Source organism: Gorilla gorilla, chromosome 12 (genome assembly GCF_029281585.2).
Source record: "Gorilla gorilla gorilla isolate KB3781 chromosome 12, NHGRI_mGorGor1-v2.1_pri, whole genome shotgun sequence".
In the NCBI taxonomy this organism is placed as follows: domain Eukaryota; kingdom Metazoa; phylum Chordata; class Mammalia; order Primates; family Hominidae; genus Gorilla; species Gorilla gorilla.
In genome coordinates, this window is record NC_073236.2 from 25,106,014 (window position 1) to 25,126,059 (window position 20,046).

General features: G+C 51.8%; 1 long non-coding RNA gene and 1 pseudogene across 2 annotated transcripts; one reads left to right on the forward strand and one right to left on the reverse strand.

The window, feature by feature from the left end:
- Positions 1 to 386: 386 nt before the first annotated feature.
- LOC129531438 (uncharacterized) lies at positions 387 to 17,467 on the reverse strand. Of its 2 annotated transcripts, none has more exons than XR_008676659.2 (4): positions 17,000 to 17,467; positions 14,119 to 14,294; positions 10,967 to 11,142; positions 387 to 512 (listed from the first exon to the last, which is right to left on the reverse strand). It is a non-coding gene; the product is annotated as an uncharacterized lncRNA (long non-coding RNA). The 2 variants fall into 2 exon arrangements; XR_008676661.2 differs by lacking the exon at positions 17,000 to 17,467 and adding an exon at positions 14,905 to 15,023.
- Positions 17,468 to 18,901: 1,434 nt separating this feature from the next.
- LOC129531436 (zinc finger CCHC domain-containing protein 2-like) overlaps positions 18,902 to 20,046 on the forward strand; it is a 139,351-nt pseudogene continuing 138,206 nt past the window's right edge.

Sequence of the window (20,046 nt, forward strand, 5' to 3'; positions counted from 1 at the left end):
TCTGCCTCAGTCCCATGGTGGCTCAGAGCCCACCCCTGGCCAGAGCCAGGCTGAAGGAATCCATGCTGGGGACATGGATCCAGCAAGGGAAGTGTTGCGAGAAGTGCTCTGCAGAGCCTGAGCAGGGAGCTTTCCAGAAGTGGGGTGCGGCCACATGTGTCAGAGCTGCTGGGGAGTGCCAGGCAGGATGTGATTAATGTCGGCCGTGGGTGTGACAGCCAGCCAGCCCTCAGCTTCATTGTCAGAGTGGCTCGAACGCAGCCCCCTTTCCTCTCCCCACCCCTGCTCACAGCACCCACCCCTGCTATGTGTGGCATCCCCTCTCCTCCCTCCAAGTGTACTGATCCATGGTGCCAGTCACTTAAAAATAGCATCCTACCTGAAATGTAGGCATGAGATGGAACTCCAGAAAAGGAGACAGCACCCCTCTTGTGCCTTGGAGCACACAGATTCTTGAGCAATCTGTCCCTGGTGCTGACAAGGAGGGCCTCTCGCCGGTGCCTTCTGTTCCGCTGGGGAAGGGAAAGCCCATGTTGTAAGTCCCCCCATCTAAAGCTGGCATCTCAGCTCCACAGGGCCATAGGGCTGCCCAACCAGGGTCACTCTCTCTCTGCCCAGGGGCTGGCCTGAGAACCATACCCTCCCCCTTCCTCACCCTCTCTGCTTCCCACTGGGGGAGCCCTGGCATGAGATGTGAGGGAGGGCGGGGAGGGAGGCTGGGGTACTTATCCCCCATCTTTCTCCCTACAAGGTCAGCACAGGCTGGCCATGACATTAACAGAAATTCTCAGGTCCCTCCACCTTCCACCTCACCTACATCCCTCAGGGCCCGTTGGCCCATTGAATTGCGTTTCCTGCAGACTCTATTGTGTGGCATGGTGGGTAATAGTGAAAAAAAACCCAAAGGAGCCAAAATGTCCAAAAATAGAAGTCAATTGAGTTAGTGACAACAGTGGCACTGAGGAATCCTTTGTGGAATTTAAGAAGGATCTTTTAGGCTGCTGTGTTTCTTTGAATCTGAGAAGCCATCATTTGTTATTTGTATTACCAGTGTCATCATAACCCCCATTTTAGGGGGGAAAAAAAGAAGAAATAGCTGGCATATTTCTTTTGACATTGATTCTAAAACACATCCTTACTGTGAAACATTACAAAGTGAAAAAATATGCAATATGGTAAAATGTAATGATTTGGAGAATGTGTTCTCCATATATTTTTAAGTTTTAAAAAAGTGGGTTAAGATATATTATGCCTGGTATTAAGAAAAAACTAACATGTCTATACATACATAAACTATCCTCATTCAACTATGACCAGATCCTATGAAATATACACATGCATACACACCCACAGGAAAAAAAAACAGGAAGGACAGCTAACAAAAGGCCAGTGGCGTGGATTGCTGGGCCGTGGGGCTACATGCACTTTTGGTTTTCTTCTTTGTATTTTTCTATTTCCCATTTTCTGATTTTATAAGCAGACAACTAAAATAATAATCTCTACCACTGATTATCTCCTTTCCGCCTATCAGCACTTAACCTGTGCTGAACGCTTTGTAATGACGATCTCATTCAAGTCTCCAACACCCATGGGAGTAGGAATGCTGGTTACCAGCTATTCCACACACTGGGAAACGGAGGCTCAGGCAGCTATAAAGCAATGGGGCCGGGACCCAAACCCTGGTCATTCCGACTCCAGAACTGAGGCCCTTAACCATTATATTCTAGACACAAACTTCACCCTAAGGGTTTGCACCTTTTTGAGAATTTAACGCAATGTTGCAAGAGGGCACCCAAGGAAAATGTCACCCCTTTGCTGGCCAGGCAGGGACGCTGAGATGCTGACCACAGAGAGCCAGCCTCACAGCACAGCCTAAACAAAGGCTTGGGGCTGCAGGTGAGGACCTCCAAGTCTCTCTGGTCCTGAAAAAGCAACGTGTCTTGTGAGCCAATAAGGAGCCCCTTGGATGCCAGCCTGGCTGACGTAGCTCAGGGCATCTCCGAGGCACCGTCAGCTGAGGCAGGACAAAGGAAGTGGATGTTCCCATGGCACCACGCAACGATGTCTTGACAAGGCCCCCTGCACCTCGTTTTGTGGTTCATTCTTATTTTGCTGAAAGGAGCTCTTCCGCTTCCTCCGAGATAAACATTCCTAACATCATTTCTTCTGAGCCGGCCAGCCAAGAGAACAGGTGGGAGCTCTCCGAGCACGGGCAGAGTGCGTTCATTTTCTGGAACTCCGCTGAGAATCTTTTCTCCAGGAGACCCCAAGAAGCCATTGCAAATAAACAAAATGAAGTTGCTGGGGAAACTGGCGGCCAGGAAGCTAGAGCTGGTGTAGCCCTGGGGAGGAGAATGGAGTCAGCCCCCAATGCTGGGGTTGCTGGTGCTGGGTACTGCAGTTGGCGGGCGCTGGGCTCCTCTGGATCCCAGGCTCTGCCTGTCCAGAACAGCAGTCCTGCATGTCTGTGAGGCTGCCCCATTGCACAGATGAGGAAGCTGAGGCTCAGAGAGGTGAAGCGAGGGGTCCCACAGCTGGCATCCAGCCTGAGCGTGGCCTCACAGCTCTCCCACTCTTAAAACTCTCCCAGGTCACAGACTCCTTAAGAATCTGGTGAAAGTTACAGACCCTCTGTTTAAAAAAAAAAAAAAGTAATCCTGAAGTGCTGAGATTGTAGGTGTGAGCTGCCATGCCTGGCCCCAATGAAAAAACATTTAAAGCTTCATTAATTAAGACCTGCCCGTCACCTTCCACCATAACTGTGAGGCCTCCCTAGCCACGTGGAACTCTCCAGCTCCAAGCAAGGCCTAGTTTAAATGCCACCTTTTCTGTGAAGCCCTATTGGACTTTCTCAGGCTTGTTTTCCCTTTGGACTTCTAGAGCATCTTGTAGACAATGGCAATTATCAAGGCCTGGATATATACATTATATAATTGTTATGTAATTATTAATGTGGCACAGAACAACAAATACGGATCTTGCAGACAGAAAAAAAATTGTGGTCATCCTCTTTATGAACTTTCTTGATTGATTTCATAAAACATCTATAATCATTGTTTAATCTGAGTTTTTTTATTTTTTGAGATGGAGTTTCGCTCTTCTTGTGCAGGTTGGATTGCAATGGCACGATCTCGGCTCACTGCAACCTCTGCCTCCCGGGTTCAAGTGATTCTCCTGCCTCAGTCTCCCGAGTAGCTGGGATTACAGGCGCATACTGCAAACCTGGCTAATTTTTGTATTTTTAGTAGAGATGCGGTTTCACCATGTTGGCCAGGCTGGTACTGAACTCCTGACCTCAAGTGATCTGCCTGCCTTGGCCTCCCAAAGTGCTGGGATTACAGGCATAAGTCACCACGCCTGGCCTGGTCTGGGTTTTTGGATAGCTCATAGACATGAATTCTTCAGGGCAGGAGTCTCCAAAGTGTTTAGATCATAGATCCTAATGGGCAAAACCTTTCCCGCAGGTGCCCACCATATACGTGTATCTTAAAACTTATGAATTGTATATATGCATTGCTGCTCTCATATTTTATGTATAATCATAAAACTCCTGTCAAAATGGATTTTTTTTTGAGATGGAGTTTTGCTGTGTTGCCCAGGCTGGAGTACAGCGGTGTGATCTCAGCTCACTGCAACTTGCACCTCCAAGATTCAGGATTCTCCTGCCTTAGCCTCCCAAGTAGCTGGGATTATAGGTGCACACCACCATGCCTGGCCAACTTTTGTATTTTTAGTAGAGATGGGGTTTAACCATGTTGGCCAGGCTGGTCTTGAACTCCTGACCTCAGGTGATCCACCCGCCTCGGCATCCCAAAGTGCTGGGATTACAGGCGTGAGCCACTGTGCCCAGCCAAAATGGAAATTTCTAAATGCCGAGTAAAAGATTAAACAAACAACATTCTTTTTAATGTCTTGCTAATTATGATGGTTTCCATTACATCTCAAGGCAAAATATGCATTTGGGGTGAGGATTATTGTCAACAGGGATGGATTTTCTAATCTGTACTTCGAATAGACTTCTGGATAACTAGGGTTTGTGTGACTGTCCTCTGCAGGACTGACTGGCTGGCTGCCTTTGTTTTTACCTTGGGATATGTCTGATAAAGAGCTCAGGCCAGGAATAAGATAGCTGCTCTGATACGTTCTCACTCTTTACTCTGCTTGGCTTATTAGTGTTTCCTTTATTCCACAGTTCCTTTGTATGAATCTTTTTAAGGCATACATCGAATTTACTTAGAAGCAGACAAGATAGGTACCAGAAGTTACAGATCCACTCTACTAAGCCAATACTTCACCAACGTATGTTGCCATATTTTAAGATCTAACACACAGGTGTGGTGGCTCACACCTGTAATCCCAGCAACTTAAGAGGCCAAGGTGGGTGGATTGCTTGAGCCCAAGAGTTCAAGACCAGCCTGGGCCACATAATGAGGCCCCATGTTTACAAAAAATATAAAAATTAGCCAGGTGTGGTGGCGCATGCCTTTGGTCTCAGCTACTTGGGAGGCTGAGGCAGGAGGGCTGTTTGAGCCCAGGATGCAGAGGTCGCAGTGAGCTCAGATCGCACCACCGCACTCCAGCCTGGATTGACAGACCCAGACCCTGTCTCATTAAAAAAAAAAAAAAAAAAAGAGCTAACAAACTGGCAGATGGGACTTCACTGTGAAACTCCCATTCATCCTGCAAGTTTCCCTTGGGTGACAGCTGAGGAGCCACCAGCGCAGTGCCACCAAGCCTGAGGGGTGTCCCCGCCTGTGACCTCAGGTCCCCCTTCTGCCTCTTTAGTCCTCCATTCCTCGTTCCACCAATGCCCAATATTAAATTCTCTCTGCTAAACTAACCAGTGCGTTTTCTGTTTTTCTGACCAGACCGTCATGGGTACAGAGAGCCAGCGTCAGCTCAGAGTCAATATTCATAAAACCTGATTTCTTGCTTAATCTTAAGCAATAATCTCATCTCTTCTTCCTGGTCCTCAGTGGATCACCTCACACCCCAGGGACATGATCACTGCTCTATAACATAGAACTTGTGGGACATTTCATGTTAACTTAATTACCCCCTCATTGGCTTGCTGTGTACCCACTGTGGCAGACTGAATCACGGCACCCAAAAAGATGCCCACGTCCTAATCCCCAGAACGTGTGGATGTGACCTCACATGGTAAAAGGGACTTTGCAGATATGATTAAGTTATGTATCTTGGCAGGGTATGGTGGCTTATGCCTTTAATGCCAAAACTTTGGGAGGCTAAGGTGGGAGGATTACTTAAGGCCAGGAATTCAAGATCAATCTGGGCAACATAGTGAGACCTTGTCTCTACAAAAAAAAAAAAAAAAAAAATTAGGGCAGGGCACAGTGGCTCATGCCTGTAATCCCAGCACTTTGGGAGGGTGAGGTGGGCAGATCACCTGAGGTCAGAAGTTCAAGACCAGCCTGGCCAACATGGGGGAAACCTCATCTCTACTAAAAATATAAAAATTAGCCAGGTATGGTGGCCCACAACTGCAATACCATCTACTGGGGAGGCTGAGGCAGGAGAATTGCTTCAACACAGGAGACAGAGGTTGCAGTGAGCAGAGATCATGCCACTGCATTCCAGTCTGGGTGATAAAGCAAGACTCTGTCTCAAAAAAAAAAAAAAAGCTAGGCGCAGTGGCTCACGCCTGTAATCCCAGCACTTTGGGAGGCTGAGGCAGGTGGATCACAAGGTCAGGAGATCGAGACCATCCTGGCTAACATGGTGAAACCCCGTCTCTTCTAAAAATACAAAAAAATTAGCCAGTTGTGGTGGCGGGCACCTGTAGTCCCAGCTACTCGGAAGGCTGAGGCAGAAGAATGGAGTGAACCCGGGAGGTGGAGCTTGCAGTGAGCCCAGACTGCGCCACTGCACTCCAGCCTGGGAGACAGAGTGAGACTCTGTCTCAAAAAAAAAAAAAAAAATTAGCTGGGCATGGTGGCTGATATGGTTTGGCTTTGTATCCCCACCCAAATCTCCTCTTGAATTGTAATCCCATAATCCCCACCCGCCATGGGAGGGACCCAGTGGGAGGGAATTGAATCATGGGGGCACTTTCCCCCGTGCTGTTCTTGTGATAGTGAGTGAATTCTCTCAAAATCTGACGGCTTGATAAGCGTCTGGCATTTCCCTTGCTGGCACTCTTTCTCTCTTCTGCCACCCTGTAAAGAGGTGCTTTCTGCCATGATTTTAAGTTTCCTGAGGCCTCCCCAGCTCCGTGGAACTGTGAGTCAATTAAACCTCTTTTCTTTATAAATTACCCACTGCCAGGCCGGGTATGGTGGCTCACGCCTGTAATCCCAGCACTTTGGGAGGCCAAGGCAGGTGGATCACGAGGTCAGGAGATCAAGACCATCCTGGATAACATGGTGAAACCCTATCTCTACTAAAAATATAAAAAATTAGCCGGGTGTGGTGGTGGGCGCCTCTAGTCCCAGCTACTCCGGAGGCTGAGGCAGGAGAATGGCGTGACCCTGGGAGGTGGAGCTTGTAGTGAGCCGAGATTGTGCCACTGCACTCCAGCCTGGGTGACAGAGTGAGACTCCATCTCAAAAAATAAAATAAAAAAATAAATAAATAAATAAATAAATAAAATAAATTACCCACTCTCAGGTATTTCTTCACAATGGCCTGAGAACAGAGTAATACAGTAAATTGGTATTGGGAGTAGGGTGCTGCTATAAGGATAGTTGAAAGTGCAGAAGCGACTTTGGAACTGAATAACTGGCAGAGGTTGGAACAGAGGGCTCAGAAGAAGACAGGAAAATGTGGGAAAGCTTGGAACTTCCTAGTGACTTGGAAAGCTCAGAAAACAGGAGGATGTGGGAAAGTTTGGAACTTCCTAAAGACTTGGTGAATGGCTTTGACCAAAATGCTGGCAGTGATATGAAGTCCAGGCTGAAGTGGTCTCAGATTGAGATGAGGAACTTGTTGGGAACTGGAGCAAAGGTGACTCTTGCTATGCTTCAGCAAAGAGACTGGCAGCATCTTGCCTCTGTCCTAGAGATGTGTGGAACTTTGAACTTGAGAGAGATGATTTAGGGTATTTAGTGGAAAAAATTTATAAGCAGCAGAGCATTCAAGAGGTGACTTGGATACTCTTAAAAGCATTCAGTTTTATGTATTCACAAAGGTATGGTTTGGAATTGGAACGTGTGTTTAAAAGGGAAGTAGAGCACAAAAGTTTGGAAAATTTGCAGCCTGACAGTGTGATAGAGAAGAAAAACCTATTTTCTGGGTTTTGTTTGTTTGTCTGTTTGTTTGAGACAGAGTCTTGCTCTGTTGCCCAGGCTGGAATGCAGTGGCATGATCTCGGTTCACTGCAACCTCCATCTCCCAGGTTCAAGCGATTCTCCTGCCTCAGCCCCCTGAGTAGCCAGGATTACAGGTACCTGCCACCACACCTGGCCAATTTTTGTATTTTTAGTAGAGACAGGGTTTCACCAGATTGGTCAGGCTGGTCTCGAACTCCTGACCTCAGGCGATCCACTCGCCTCGGCCTCCCAAAGTGCTGGGATTACAGGCATGAGCCACTGTGCCTGGCCAGAAAAGCCTATTTTCTGAGAAGAAATTCAAGCCAGCTGCAGAAATTTGTATATGTAACAAGAAGCCAAACGTTAATTGACAAGACAATGGGGAAAGTGTCTCCAGGGCATGTCAGAGACCTTCACAGCAGCCCCTCCCATCACAAGCCCGGAGGCCTAGGAGGAAAAAGTGATTTCGAGGGGCAGGCCCTGGGTCTTGCTGCTCTGTGCAGTCTTGGGACTTGATGCCCTGCATCTCAGCTGTGGCTAAAAGGGGCCAACATACAGCTCAGGCCATTGCTTCAGAAGGTGCAAGCCCCAAACCTTGGTGGCTTACATGTGGTGTTGGGCCTGCAGGTGCACAGAAGTCAAGAATTAAGGTCTGGGCCGGGCACGGTGGCTCATGCCTGTAATCCCAGCACTTTGGGAGGCCGAGGCGGGTGGATTACCTGAGGTCAGGAGTTCAAGACCAGCCTGGCCAACATGGTGAAACCCCGTCTCTACTAAAAATACAAAAATTAGCCAGGTGTGGTGGCACACCCCTATAATCCCAGCTACTCGGGAGGCTGAGGCAGGAGAATTGCTTGAGCCCGGGAGGCAGAGGTTGCAGTGAGCTGAGAACATGCCACTGCACTTCAGCCTGGCCAACAGAGCAAGACTCTGTCTCCGGAAAAAAAAAAAAAAAGAAAGAATTGAGGTTTGGGAACCTCCAACTAGATTTCAGAGGATGTATGAAAACACCTGGATGTTCAGGCAGAAATTTGCTGCAGGGGTGGAGCTCTCTGCTATAGAGAACATCTGCTAGGGCAGTGCAGAAGGGAAATGTGGGATTGGAGCCCCCACACAGAGTCCCCATTGGGGCAGTGCCTAGTGGAGCTGTGAGAAGACAGCCACCATCCTCCAGGCCCCAGAATGGTAGATCTACCAACAGCTTGCATTGTGCACCTGGAAAAGCCAGACACTCAATGCCAGCCCACGAAAGCAGCTGGGAGGGGTGTGGGAGCCCATCTCTTGCATCAGCATGACCTGGATGTGAGACGTGGAGTAAAAGGAGATCATTTTGGAACTTTAAGGTTTAATGACTGCCCTATTGCATTTCAGACTTGCATGGGGCCTGTAGCCCGTTTGTTTTGGCCAATGTCTCTCATTTGGAATGGGTGCATTTACCCAATGCCTGTACCCCCATTGTATCTAGGAAGTAACTAACTTGCTTTTGATTTCACAGGCTCATAAGTGAAAGGGACTTGCCTTGTCTCAGATGAGACTTTGGAGTTGGACTTTTGGGTTCATGCTGGAATAGTTAAGACTTTGGCAGACTGTTGGAAATGCATGATTCTGTTTTGAAGTGTGAGGACATGAGATTTGGGAGGGGCCGGGGTGAAATGATACGGGTTGGCTATGTGTCCCCACTCAAATCTCATCTTGAATTGTAAGCTCATAATGCTCACGTTGTGGGAGGGACCTGGTGGGAAGTAATTGAATCATGGGGGCAGTTTCCCCCATGCTGTTCTCATGATACTGAGTAAGTTCAAGACCAGCCTGGGCAACATAGGGAGACCTCGTCTCTACAAAAAATTAAAAAGTTAGCTAGGCATGATGGTACACATCTGTGGTCCCAGCTACTTGGAGGCTGAGGCAGGAGGATCGCTTGAGCCCCAAGAGGTCAAGGCTGTAGTGAGCTGTGAACACACCACTGCACTCCAGCCTGGGTGACAGAGTGAAACCCTGTCTCAAAAAAAAAAAAAAAAAAAAAAGAAAAGAAAAGAGGGAGACAAGAAGTTCAAAGGTAAAAGAAGGGGATGTAACTGTGGAAGCAGAGGACAGAGTGATGCGCTTTGGAGATAGAGAAGGAGCCATGAGCCAAGGACTGTAGGCAGCCTCTAGAAACTGGAAAAGACAAGGAAATAGATTCCCCTCTGAGCCTCCAGAAAGAAACAGCCCTAGCCAGGCACAGTGGCTCACACCTGTAATCCCAGCACTTTGGGAGGCCAAGGTGGGAGGATCGCAAGGTCAGGAAATCGAGACCATCCTGGCTAACATGGTGAAACCCAGTCTCTACTAAAAATACAAAAAATTAGCCAGGTGTGGTGTTGGGTGCCTGTAGTCCCAGCTACTCTGGAGGCTGAGGCAGGAGAATCACTTGAACCCGGGAGGCTGAGCTTGCAGTGAGCGGAGGTCATGCCACTGCACTGCAGCCTGGGCGACAGAGTGAGACTCGGTCTTAAGAAAAAAAAAAAAAAAGAACCAGCCCTGATGACACCTTGGTTTTAAACTCATGGAACTCATTTTGAACTTCTGGCCTCCATAACTGTAAGAGAATAAATTTGTGTTGTTTTAAGCAACTAATTGTGTGGTAATTATTATTACAGCAGCAACAGGAACTTACACTCCTACCCAGAAGACAGCATAAATCTCGTAAATTTTTCTTTCCCAGTTCCCTGGACAAAGCAAGGAAGCTCGCAAGACTTTGAAGCCTGTCCTCAAAGAAAAATGTCAATCCCTACTTCAGTGTATGCTAAGATGCCAGCTGACTATTAGGAGATTCAATTCTCTTCATTAGAGTCCAACCCAGGCCACACCCCAAGGGCTGTAAGAAATTGGCACTGAAGTTTGTAAAACTCAATGGTTTCGGCCAGGCGCAGTGGCTCACACCTATAATCCTAGCACTTTGGGAGGCCAAGGCGGGTGGATCACTTGAGGTCAGGAGTCTAAGGCCAGCCTGACCAACATGGCGAAACCCCTTCTATACCAAAAATACAAATATTAGGTGGTGGTGGGTGCCTGTAATCCCAGCTACTGGGGAGGCTGAGGCAGGAGAATCACTTGAACCCGGGAGGCAGAGGTTGCAGTGAGCTGAGATCGCACCACTGCACTCCAGCCTGGGTGACAAAGTGAGACTCCATCTCAAAAAAAAAAGGCAGAAAGACCACCAGCAAACAGTTAATAAGCACCAACTGCATACATGGTACCCATCTGGAGCTGGAAATCCAAAGTGACAAACTTAATCAGCCTCAGCCCTGACTCCTGCTCTCAAGGAGCTGAGAATTTAATTAAGCCTCTGGTCTATGTGTTTTGGCGTGGCCAGCTTCCACAGGAACACACAGGGGGGCTTTACTGTGTCTTACACCAGTGGTCGTTCTGATGGTTCTGTGCCAGCCTCCTAGTGAAGAGCCAACCCTGGGTAAGAGAAAAGAAGCAGGCATGCCAAGACTCAAATATGTGCAAGGAATCATACGTATGACACGTGGACCAGCAGGTTAAAAAAGTGTTAACCCCCAAACCACTCTCAAACAAAGTCTTAAGCTGAAGCCAGCTTTCAGATATGTATTATTATATAGTAATACATGTTAATATATATTAATATGCAATTTGTACATATTAGCATCAATAGGAACACAGGACCTACATATGCACACACACGTACTTACTAGAGCTGCTGTGGCTCAAATGCAAGGGCAAAATCCTCTGCTTCCTCAGGAATCCCCTAACGTGATGAGGATCACACAGCAAAGAAGACACAGGCTTCATCATCAAGCAGACCTGGACCTGTCCTTCTCGCTGTCTACACTGGGCAAGTGGCTTCTCTAAACCTCAGTTTCTTCATCTGTAAAAGGGGAAGAATGTTCTACTGGCAAGATTGTTGTGAGGGCCAAGGGAAATGAGGACATGAAACCCCAGCCACCAGCAGGTCTCAACAGGCGTCAACAGCCGGGACACCAGCCACAGCTGTGAGGCTTCAGGAACCTGGTCCACTTGACCCTCCTCACCAGAGTCACCATCCAGACCCAGCCTTGACCCACAGCTGCTCTGGAGGGGACGGGGCAGTGGGATTTGGGATCGGGAGAACTTGGTTCAAGTCCTAGCCCTGCTGGTATCTGCTGGCCTCCCCCAGGGCCTGATTTCCCCCTCGGCCAGGTAAGGATAATGATCTATTGATTTTAAAGCATGTCACCAGGGCTAAATGAGGCATGAAAGTACTTTGTCCCCTGGCACTTCTGCCCTTCCTGTTTTCGGTGCCAAAACCCTTAGCCTGGCCAGGCTTGGTGAGAGGCACCATGAGGCTGCTAGCCTGAGCCCTAGCTCTGTCCCTGGCTGGTGGGCTGTCCTTTGCAAGTGACCGCTCTGCCCCAGTTGTTTCACCTGCAAATGATAACAGCCAGCACCAGCTTCGCTCATGATGGAAGCCCCGGTGTTAAGCCCCTGCCTCCGCCTCCACTTGGCCGGCTCCAGGCAAGGCGGCCACTGTGGCGGTGACTGTCAGAATTGCTCTCTTACAAGGTGCTGCTTGCACCAAACTCAGGTGGGGGTGTCTGTGTTGCAAACACAAGCACACACACTACACACACATACACAGCACATGCCACACACATGCACACACCACACACACCACACATACCACAGGCATACATATACACACCACATAGCACATAGAACACACACACACTCCACACACACCACATGCCACACACCACACACATACACCACACCCTGCACACATACACAACACATGCCACATGTATGCACACCACACACCACACATACCACAAACTTACATAAACACACATCACACACACAGCACATGCCACACACATACCACACATATACATATACACACCACACATAACACACATACCACACAGATACATAAACACATACATCACACACATACAAAGCACATGCCACACACATACCACACATAAACACATACACCACACATACACAGCACATGCCACACACATATACACACCACATAGCATATGTGTGTGGCATGTGGCATGTGGCATGTGTGAAATGTGTGTGTGTTGTGTGTGCTATGTGGTGTGTATATGTGTGTGTGGTGTGTATGTGGCATGTGGTGTGTGTGAAATGTGTGTGTGTTGTATGTGCTATGTGGTGTGTATATGTGTGTGGCACATGCTGGGAATTGAGATGATTTGTGGCTTTTTATATTGTTTTTTACTGAGGTATAAGCTGTTCATAAGGAACACGTATTGCATCATAATCAGACAAAACAACACAGTCATTTACATGTTTTTAAAAATCCTGTATTTGCTTGAAAATACTCTAGAAAGAACATGTGTGTATGTCGGGGGTGGTGTGACAGAAATGGATGGAATAAGAGTGGCAAAATGTCATCTTTGCTGAAGCTGGCCAAAGGGGACTATGAGAAATCACCATATGATTCTCTTGACTTTTGAGTATGTTTGCACATTTCACGAGAAAAGGTGAAAACAAACAAACGAATAAAACCAAGGTCAGCAGTGAGTTCATCCTTGGCTTTTAGAGGATATCACAATTGCAGTGCAATAAACACAGAAATATGAGAAACAAATACACAACAGAAATAAGGCTGCAAAACTTAACGCTAAGAACCCAGGAGCCATCAGCTGTGCGACCTCAGGTCAATAACAGCCTTATGAAGCCTCAGGTCCCTCATCTGTAAAACGGGAGGAAACCCTTGTTGCATGGCAGGCTTGTGGTTCAGACTGAAAATTCTAATTACTACTGTGGCTGCTGTTGTTCAATCCATAGGCCCTGGAAGTCTGGAAGCAAGAACTCCACACCCCAACAGTGGTTTCAAGCTTTGGTGTGCATGGAGATGACCAGGGTTACTAGCAAAAATGCAGATTCCTGGCCAGGCACGGTGGCTTGTACCTGTAATCCCAGCACTTAGGGAGGCCGAGGCCAGTGTATGGCTTGAGGTCAGGAGTTGGAGACCAGCCTGGCCAACATGATGAAACCCCATCTCTACTAAAAATATAGAAAATTAGCCAGGCATGGTGGTGCGTGCCTGTAATACCAGCTACTCAGGAGGCCGAGGTAGGAGAATCGCTTGAACCAGGAGGTGGAGGTTTCAGAGAGCTGAGATCGCGCCACTGCCTGGGTGACAGAGTGAGACCCTGTCTCAAAAAAAAATGCGGATTCCAAGGTCCTACCCCTAGGGATCCTGACTCCATACGTGGGGCCAGGCCTAGGACCCTCCACTTTAAATAAGACCCCAGGCCATTCCCACTGGGGAAATGCTGCATCTAGCCCCACACCAAAGACACCCGGGTAAGCAGGTCTGCCATGGACAAAAACGCCTCGCCATGCAGAAACCGGGGCTGGACGTTGTTCGGGGCTGATTGCCCATTTATGACTCTAGGTGGACTTTGTCTGCAGTCATGGCTGGGAAAGCTGGCAAGCAACAGACACCTTTGCAAAAATAGCAAATAAACAATATGTCACATTTGTGGTTTCCTCCTGGGAGGGGCAGAGTCTACGGGCAATTGACTTAGGGCAGAATCCAATTCCAACATGAACTAACTGTGTGGCACGGGCCGAAGCCCTTGACCATTCAGTATCTGCATGATGGGAATTTTGATAGCAGTATCAGAAACAGCCCCATGGGGTTTTGTCAATTACACGAGGCTGTCAGGAACCGAGGCCTGGAGCCAGGACCCCATCAGGAAGTTTAGGGATCCACTGGATTTATGGCCTCCATGCTCAGGGTGTCAGGTCCCAAACCTTCTCAATCACAGGAAAGCAGGACTCAGGCCAAGGGAAGGAAGCGCATGTCGCAGCTGGAGACCACACATACCTTGGCAGCACCCCAGGGAGAGAAAATTCCCTGCTGCACCAGGCTTCTCTGTGCACTTCCAGCCCCGATCACTTAAGGAACCCCTGTCCCACTCTGAGTCTTCTTCTGAGGCCTCTGTTTGTGTTGTCCTGCTCCTGTCCTGGCCTCCAGATCCCTCCTCTCGTAGGGTCCTAGGTCTGAAGGAAAAGCAAGATGGCGGCAGTCTGGGGGAAGAGCATGTGCTTGGGGTCCCCGTGGCCCATTTCTGGGCTTGGCCTGGTCACCTGCTGCAGTCAGTATCACTCATTCAGACCTAAGCAGTAATGCCAGGCGGGTCATGTCCTCCTTGTAAAATTGTTTGTTTGGAGAATTTGTGGTGAACTCCAAATCTCTCTCTCTCTCTCAAAATTAATACTATTCGAGTCATTTGTGCTTGACTGCAGCCCTATGGAAGGGACAGCCCCACTTCTCCCCTTGCCTCTTTGTCGTTATTTGTAGGGCAGTCACAGGAAACCAATACAATGGCATTTCCCCCTAAACATGAGTGTGGCTCTCAGCGCAATCCAGTTCACAACAAATAGTCCTTCCTTGACCTATAGGATCAGGCCTCAGGAAGGGCTTGGGGGCCTCAGAGGCAAATGACACCCAGCCCTTCAACCCTGCACAACCACAGACCTCACACCCAGTGGTAACCAATTTGGCTGAACAGCACCCTACACTGTGGGCTCCCCGTGGTGCTGGGCCCCCTCACAAGGAGGCAGGGCCCACCCTCCTGATCTAGCCTGAGCCCCTCAGTCCTCTCCCAACCTCCTCCCAGCGATCTCAGCCGCTCCAGCAAGGCGTGGGGCTGGTGTCCTTCAGCTGCCTCCCTCTCCAGAGGAGGAGAGGTGGCAGATGTTGAGGCTGAGGTGGAGAAAAGCTCCTGGCACGCTTGCAGCCGGGGTCACCTTGTGCACGGGCAGAGTCAGGGAAGGGTGAGACAGTAGGTGCCCTGTGTGGAAAACCAGAATCTTGGGGCCAGGACCCAGAGAATGCTGGAGGGCCCGGGAGGTCAGCGCCTGCCCTCTCCCCATGAGGGAGGCCCCCTCCCTCAGGCAGTCTGCCTACTTCAGAGTGGGGAGTCCAGGTTGTCAGTTCTGTAGGGTCGATGGACCTGGTCTCATTTGCCTCTGAGGCCCCCAAGCCCTTCCTGAGGCCTGGTCCTGTAGGGCAGGGATTTCATATTTGTTGTGAACTGGATTGAGCTGAGCCACACCGACGTCTGGGGGGAAATGACATTGTTTCGGTTTCCCTGGCTGCCCTACAAATAACCACAACACGTGTGAGTGCGGGACGGATGGGGGAATGGGGGGTGGGGGAGGGGTGGGGATGGGGTGGGGGAGGGGCAGGTGGGGTGGGGGAGGGGAGGGGGAGGTGTGGGGGGGGTGAAAACAGTAGCAACTTACCCTTTCACAGTTCTGGAGGCCAGGAGTCCAAAGTCAAGGTGTGGGCAGGGCTGTTCCCCCTGGAGGCTCTAGGGGAGGGTCCTCCCTGTCTCTTGCAGCCTCTGGTAGGACCAGGCACCCCTCGGCTCCAATCTCTGCCATCCTTGCACATAGTCTCCTTTCCCCCGAAGTCTCTATGTGTTCTTTTCTGTATCTTGTAAGGACAGTCTCATTGCATGTAGGGCTCACCCTAATTCAGTGTGATTTTATCTTGACTATTACCTTAATTATCTGCAGACTCTTTTTCCAAATAAGGTCACATTCTGAGATTTGGGGTAGAGATAAACTTTGGGGGGACATGATTCAACCTACTAAGCCATTAAATCACAAACAGCACGCAAGAAGGACCAAAAAGGCAGCGGGAAGTGGGGAGGACCTTGATCCAAGGACTTCCACAGCTCAGGCCTCCCTTGTTCCAGCCAGCAAGGACTTTCTTTCCATGAGCACCTTTGACTTCCACTGCTAGCCAGGATGACGGGTTCCTGGCTCTCTTCTACAGATGAGGAAACTGAGGCTCAGAGGCCTTTGAATGCATAGCCAAGTTCACACAGTCAGCTAGAGCTGGGACTGGAGCTCACTTGGTACCAAAGCCTGGGGGTTTCACAGCCAGCTCGGCTGGATTGAAGAAGCCCCACCCCCACCCCCAATGAGGTTCCAAGATCTTTCTCCAAGGAGCTTGCTTTATCAATAAGAAATGAATCTTTTGTTTTTGAGACAGAGTCTTATGCTGTCACCCAGGCTGGAGTGCAGTGGTGGGATCCCCATTCACCACAACCTCCCTTTCATGGGCTCAGGCAATCCTTCCACCGCAGTCTCCCAAGTAACTAGGACTACAGGCACATGCCACCACATCTGGTTAATTTTTGTATTTTTTTGTAGAGATGGGATTTCGCCATGTTGCCCAGGCTGGTCTTGAACTCCTGGGCTCAAGGGATCTACCCTCGGCCTCCCAAAGTACTGGGATTACAGATGTGAGCCTCTAAGCCCAGCCAAACTGTCTTGATGTTCACGTTATTTCACTATCTTAGATTATGAATTTTGGAATGTGGCCAGTTTCCTGGAATCACATTAAGAAGTGAGGTCCAGGAGAACAACGATTAATTTAATTATTAATAGAAATCAGCCTAGACCTGGGAAATAAGATGAGGAGACCCAACTGTCCCCAGCCTTGCCCTTGTGCCCATGTGGGAGGCCATCCTGACTCATTTAGATTTTTGCTTCTTCCTACACTGACAAAGAACACTGGGGCAGCTCCAGGGAAATGTGCCCAAGGTGTGGAGGGGGCTGGGGGAGTGGAGAGCATTTTTTTCTGTTCCCAACCGTGCCTTTCTGCAATGTCTGTTCATCCTTGAAGACCTAAGACTGGAGAATGTGGGGTTTGTTTGTTTTGGAGAGACTGGGGGGGAGGGGGGTCTCACCATGTTGCCCAGGTTGGCGTTGAACTCTTGGCCTCAAGCGATCCTCCTGCCTCGGTCTACCCAGTAGCTGGAACCACAGGCGTGCCAGATTTGGCTGAAGAGTTTTGTTAGGAAGTTTTCAGCACCTTGGACCATATCCTTAAAAAGTTCATTCACTGATTCAACCAATCTCCACTGCGCACTGCCCAGAACCAGAGTGTGAGCTCCACGGGGTAGGGAGGGCGCCAGCTTTGCTCTCAGCTGCTCCCGGGCGCTTGGGACCTGGAACCCATGAATGAACAGACCCCGTTCTAGATCAACAGACATTCAAAGCAGCGCTCTAGGGGAAGGGCAGGGGAGGAATGAGCCTCCAGCCCCCGCGGCTCTGCTTCTTTGCCTGTGTGTAAGTGGTGGGATTAAAAGGTGGTTGGGAGCAGCGGCCCTTCCCCCACCTGCAATCCAGTGCCAATGCAAGTGCCAGGGGAGGGGTGGCGTTTCTGTTTACTTCCAGCCAGGTCAGCTCCCTTGCCCCCGCCCCTGTGTTTGCATTTTCTCGGTTTGGCGAGCTGGTGGAGTAGCCGCGGAAAGAAGGCGGATTTAAAGGCTGCATTTGGAGGAGGCTTTTGGAGAAAGCTTGCACCTCCTATCACACCCCCAAGGCAAGTCAGCCGCCTCAAAAGTGCCGGTGCCGGCCCTGTGTGAGCTGAACACCTTCGCACAAACCCCCCGGGAGCGGTTATTATTACCCTCATTTTCCCGGGGAGGCGCCTGGGGCTCAGAGAGGCCAAGTGACTCACCCAAGGTCACACAGCTTAGCAGTGGCCGACCCGGGATTGGAACCCAGGGCTCCGGACCCCGCGGCGGCCGTTTCTCGAAGATACCCACTACCTCCCTCTTACACCGCTCAGGAATAAAGCAGGAAGGCCGAACGCCCCGTTTTCGCCCAAAAACAATGCTCCACGTAAATTTGCGGGAACAAAAGCAACCAGAAATCTAGCCCGGGTTTTCCGCCTCTCCGATCTCCGCGGACCAATCGCGTCCTGACGGCTGCCCAGAGACTACAGGCGGTGGCTCCAATATGATGCACAGCCCCTCAGGGCGGCGTGGCCGCAGCACGGGCGAATGGGATTGGTGACCCGGCACAATCACGGGCCGAGAACTGGCCGCCTGAGCCAATCAACGGGGGGGGGAGGGGCGGCGGGCCCGGCCGGCCCGGGCTGCCGCGAGAGGTGGCCACCCCGCCCACTTCTGCTAGTCCCGGCCGCCCGTCAGCCGCGAGCGCGACGATCCCTCTGCTCCTCAGCCGGTGCCTGCTCTGCCGTCGTCGCCGCCGCCGCCGTCCGTCCGCCGCCCGTCCGCCGCGCGGGAGCAGCAAGGCCAGCAAGTCCCGGCAGGATCCCTCCGCGACTGCCGCCGCGCGTCCCTCCCCCTCCAGCGGCCGTTCCGCGGCCGCGGCCCCCAGCGCTCCCAAGGCTGCGATGCCGCGCCCGCGGCCCGGGGTAACGGTCGGCCTGGGGCCCGCAGTGACAGACCCTGCGGCGCGGGGGGAGATGGGGGCGGCCGCCTTCCAGGCGACGACGACGACAACGACGAGGAGCAGCCGCCGCTGCTGCCGCTCACCGGCCGCTGCTGGGCACGGGCACGGGCGCGGGTAAGGCGCCTCCCCGTGAGCGGCGGGCCCAAGGCCGCTCGTCATCCCCGGCCGCCGCGGGTCTCCCCCCGGCGCCCCGCGCGCGCCCGCCCGCCGGCCCCTGACGGGAGCCTTGCCCGGCCCCGGTTCCCGCCCCGGCGCCCGCCCGGTCCGCGGCGCCCGCGCGCCTTCGCCCGGACCCGACCCCGGCCCGCGCGCCCCCGGTCCTGGCGCGCCCCGGCCCCGGCCCCCGTCACCCCCCGGCGTCCCCCGCGCGGGCCCCGGGTCGCGGCGCGGCGCGGGCGGCAGCATGGTGGAGAAGCGCTGCCCGCTGCAGAGGGACGGCGTGTACCGCTGGTTCTCGGAGCTGCCGTCGCCGCAGCGCGTGGAGTTCCTATGCGGCCTGCTGGACCTGTGCATGCCGCTCGAGCTCCGCTTCTTCGGCTCCTGCCTGGAGGAACTGGCCCGCAAGGACTACCACTCGCTGCGCGACTCGGAGATCAAGGCCAACAACCCGGCCGACCTGGGCAGCTTCACCAACCTGACGGACGAGGTGGTGCGCAGCAAGCTGCTGGTGTCGCTGGCGCTGCTGGACTCGGAGCAGCGCGAGGCGGCGGGCGTGCTCCACCGCAAGCTCACGCACATGACTCCATCATCCGCATCTACGGGCTGCAGCTCAACGAGGGCCACACGGGCGATGAGTTCCTGCTGCCGTTCACCATGTCCTCCAACCACCGGGCCTTCAGCTTCCACCAGAAGCAGATGCTGCGCCAGGAGCTCACGCAGATCCAGAGCAGCCTGAACGGCAGCGGGGGCCACCTGCCCGGCCTGCCACAAGGTGCGTGCCCGCCCCGAGTTCTGCTCTGTACCCCAACCCTGCATCCCCAACTCTGTACGCCAAGCCTCCAGCCTGCACTGCGAGCCGCCACCCAGGCCTCCAAGCCTGCACCGCGACCCCCCCACCCATGCCTCCAGCCTGCACCACGAGCCCCCAGCCCGTGTCCCAAGCCCCATCCTAAGCCTCTGTGTCGCACCCCAAATGTGTGCCCCACCTCTCCAAGCCTCCACCGTACATCCCAAGTCCCCACCCTGTGTCCCAAGCCCCCATCCTAAGCCCGCACTCGTCACCCTAAGTCTGCATTTCAAGCCCCAAGACCGCACCGCGGCCCTGAGCCCACACCCTCAGTCTCCTCTGCGTGCCCCAAAGCCTCCAGATCTCCGCCTCGCGCCCCTTGGGCAGGAGCGGCTGCAGGGGCCCTGGGTCCGAGGATCCGCGGGAGCGGTGCGGGAGACGTCCGCGGTCAGAGCTCACAGTCCCAAGTGCCCTCCTTTCACTTAGCCGGCTGCAAACGCGATAAGGCCTTTGTCCCCTTAATGGGACCCTTGGGTGACAGATAACACACATTGCGGCGCCTTGGTTTCCCCAAATCTGGTATTT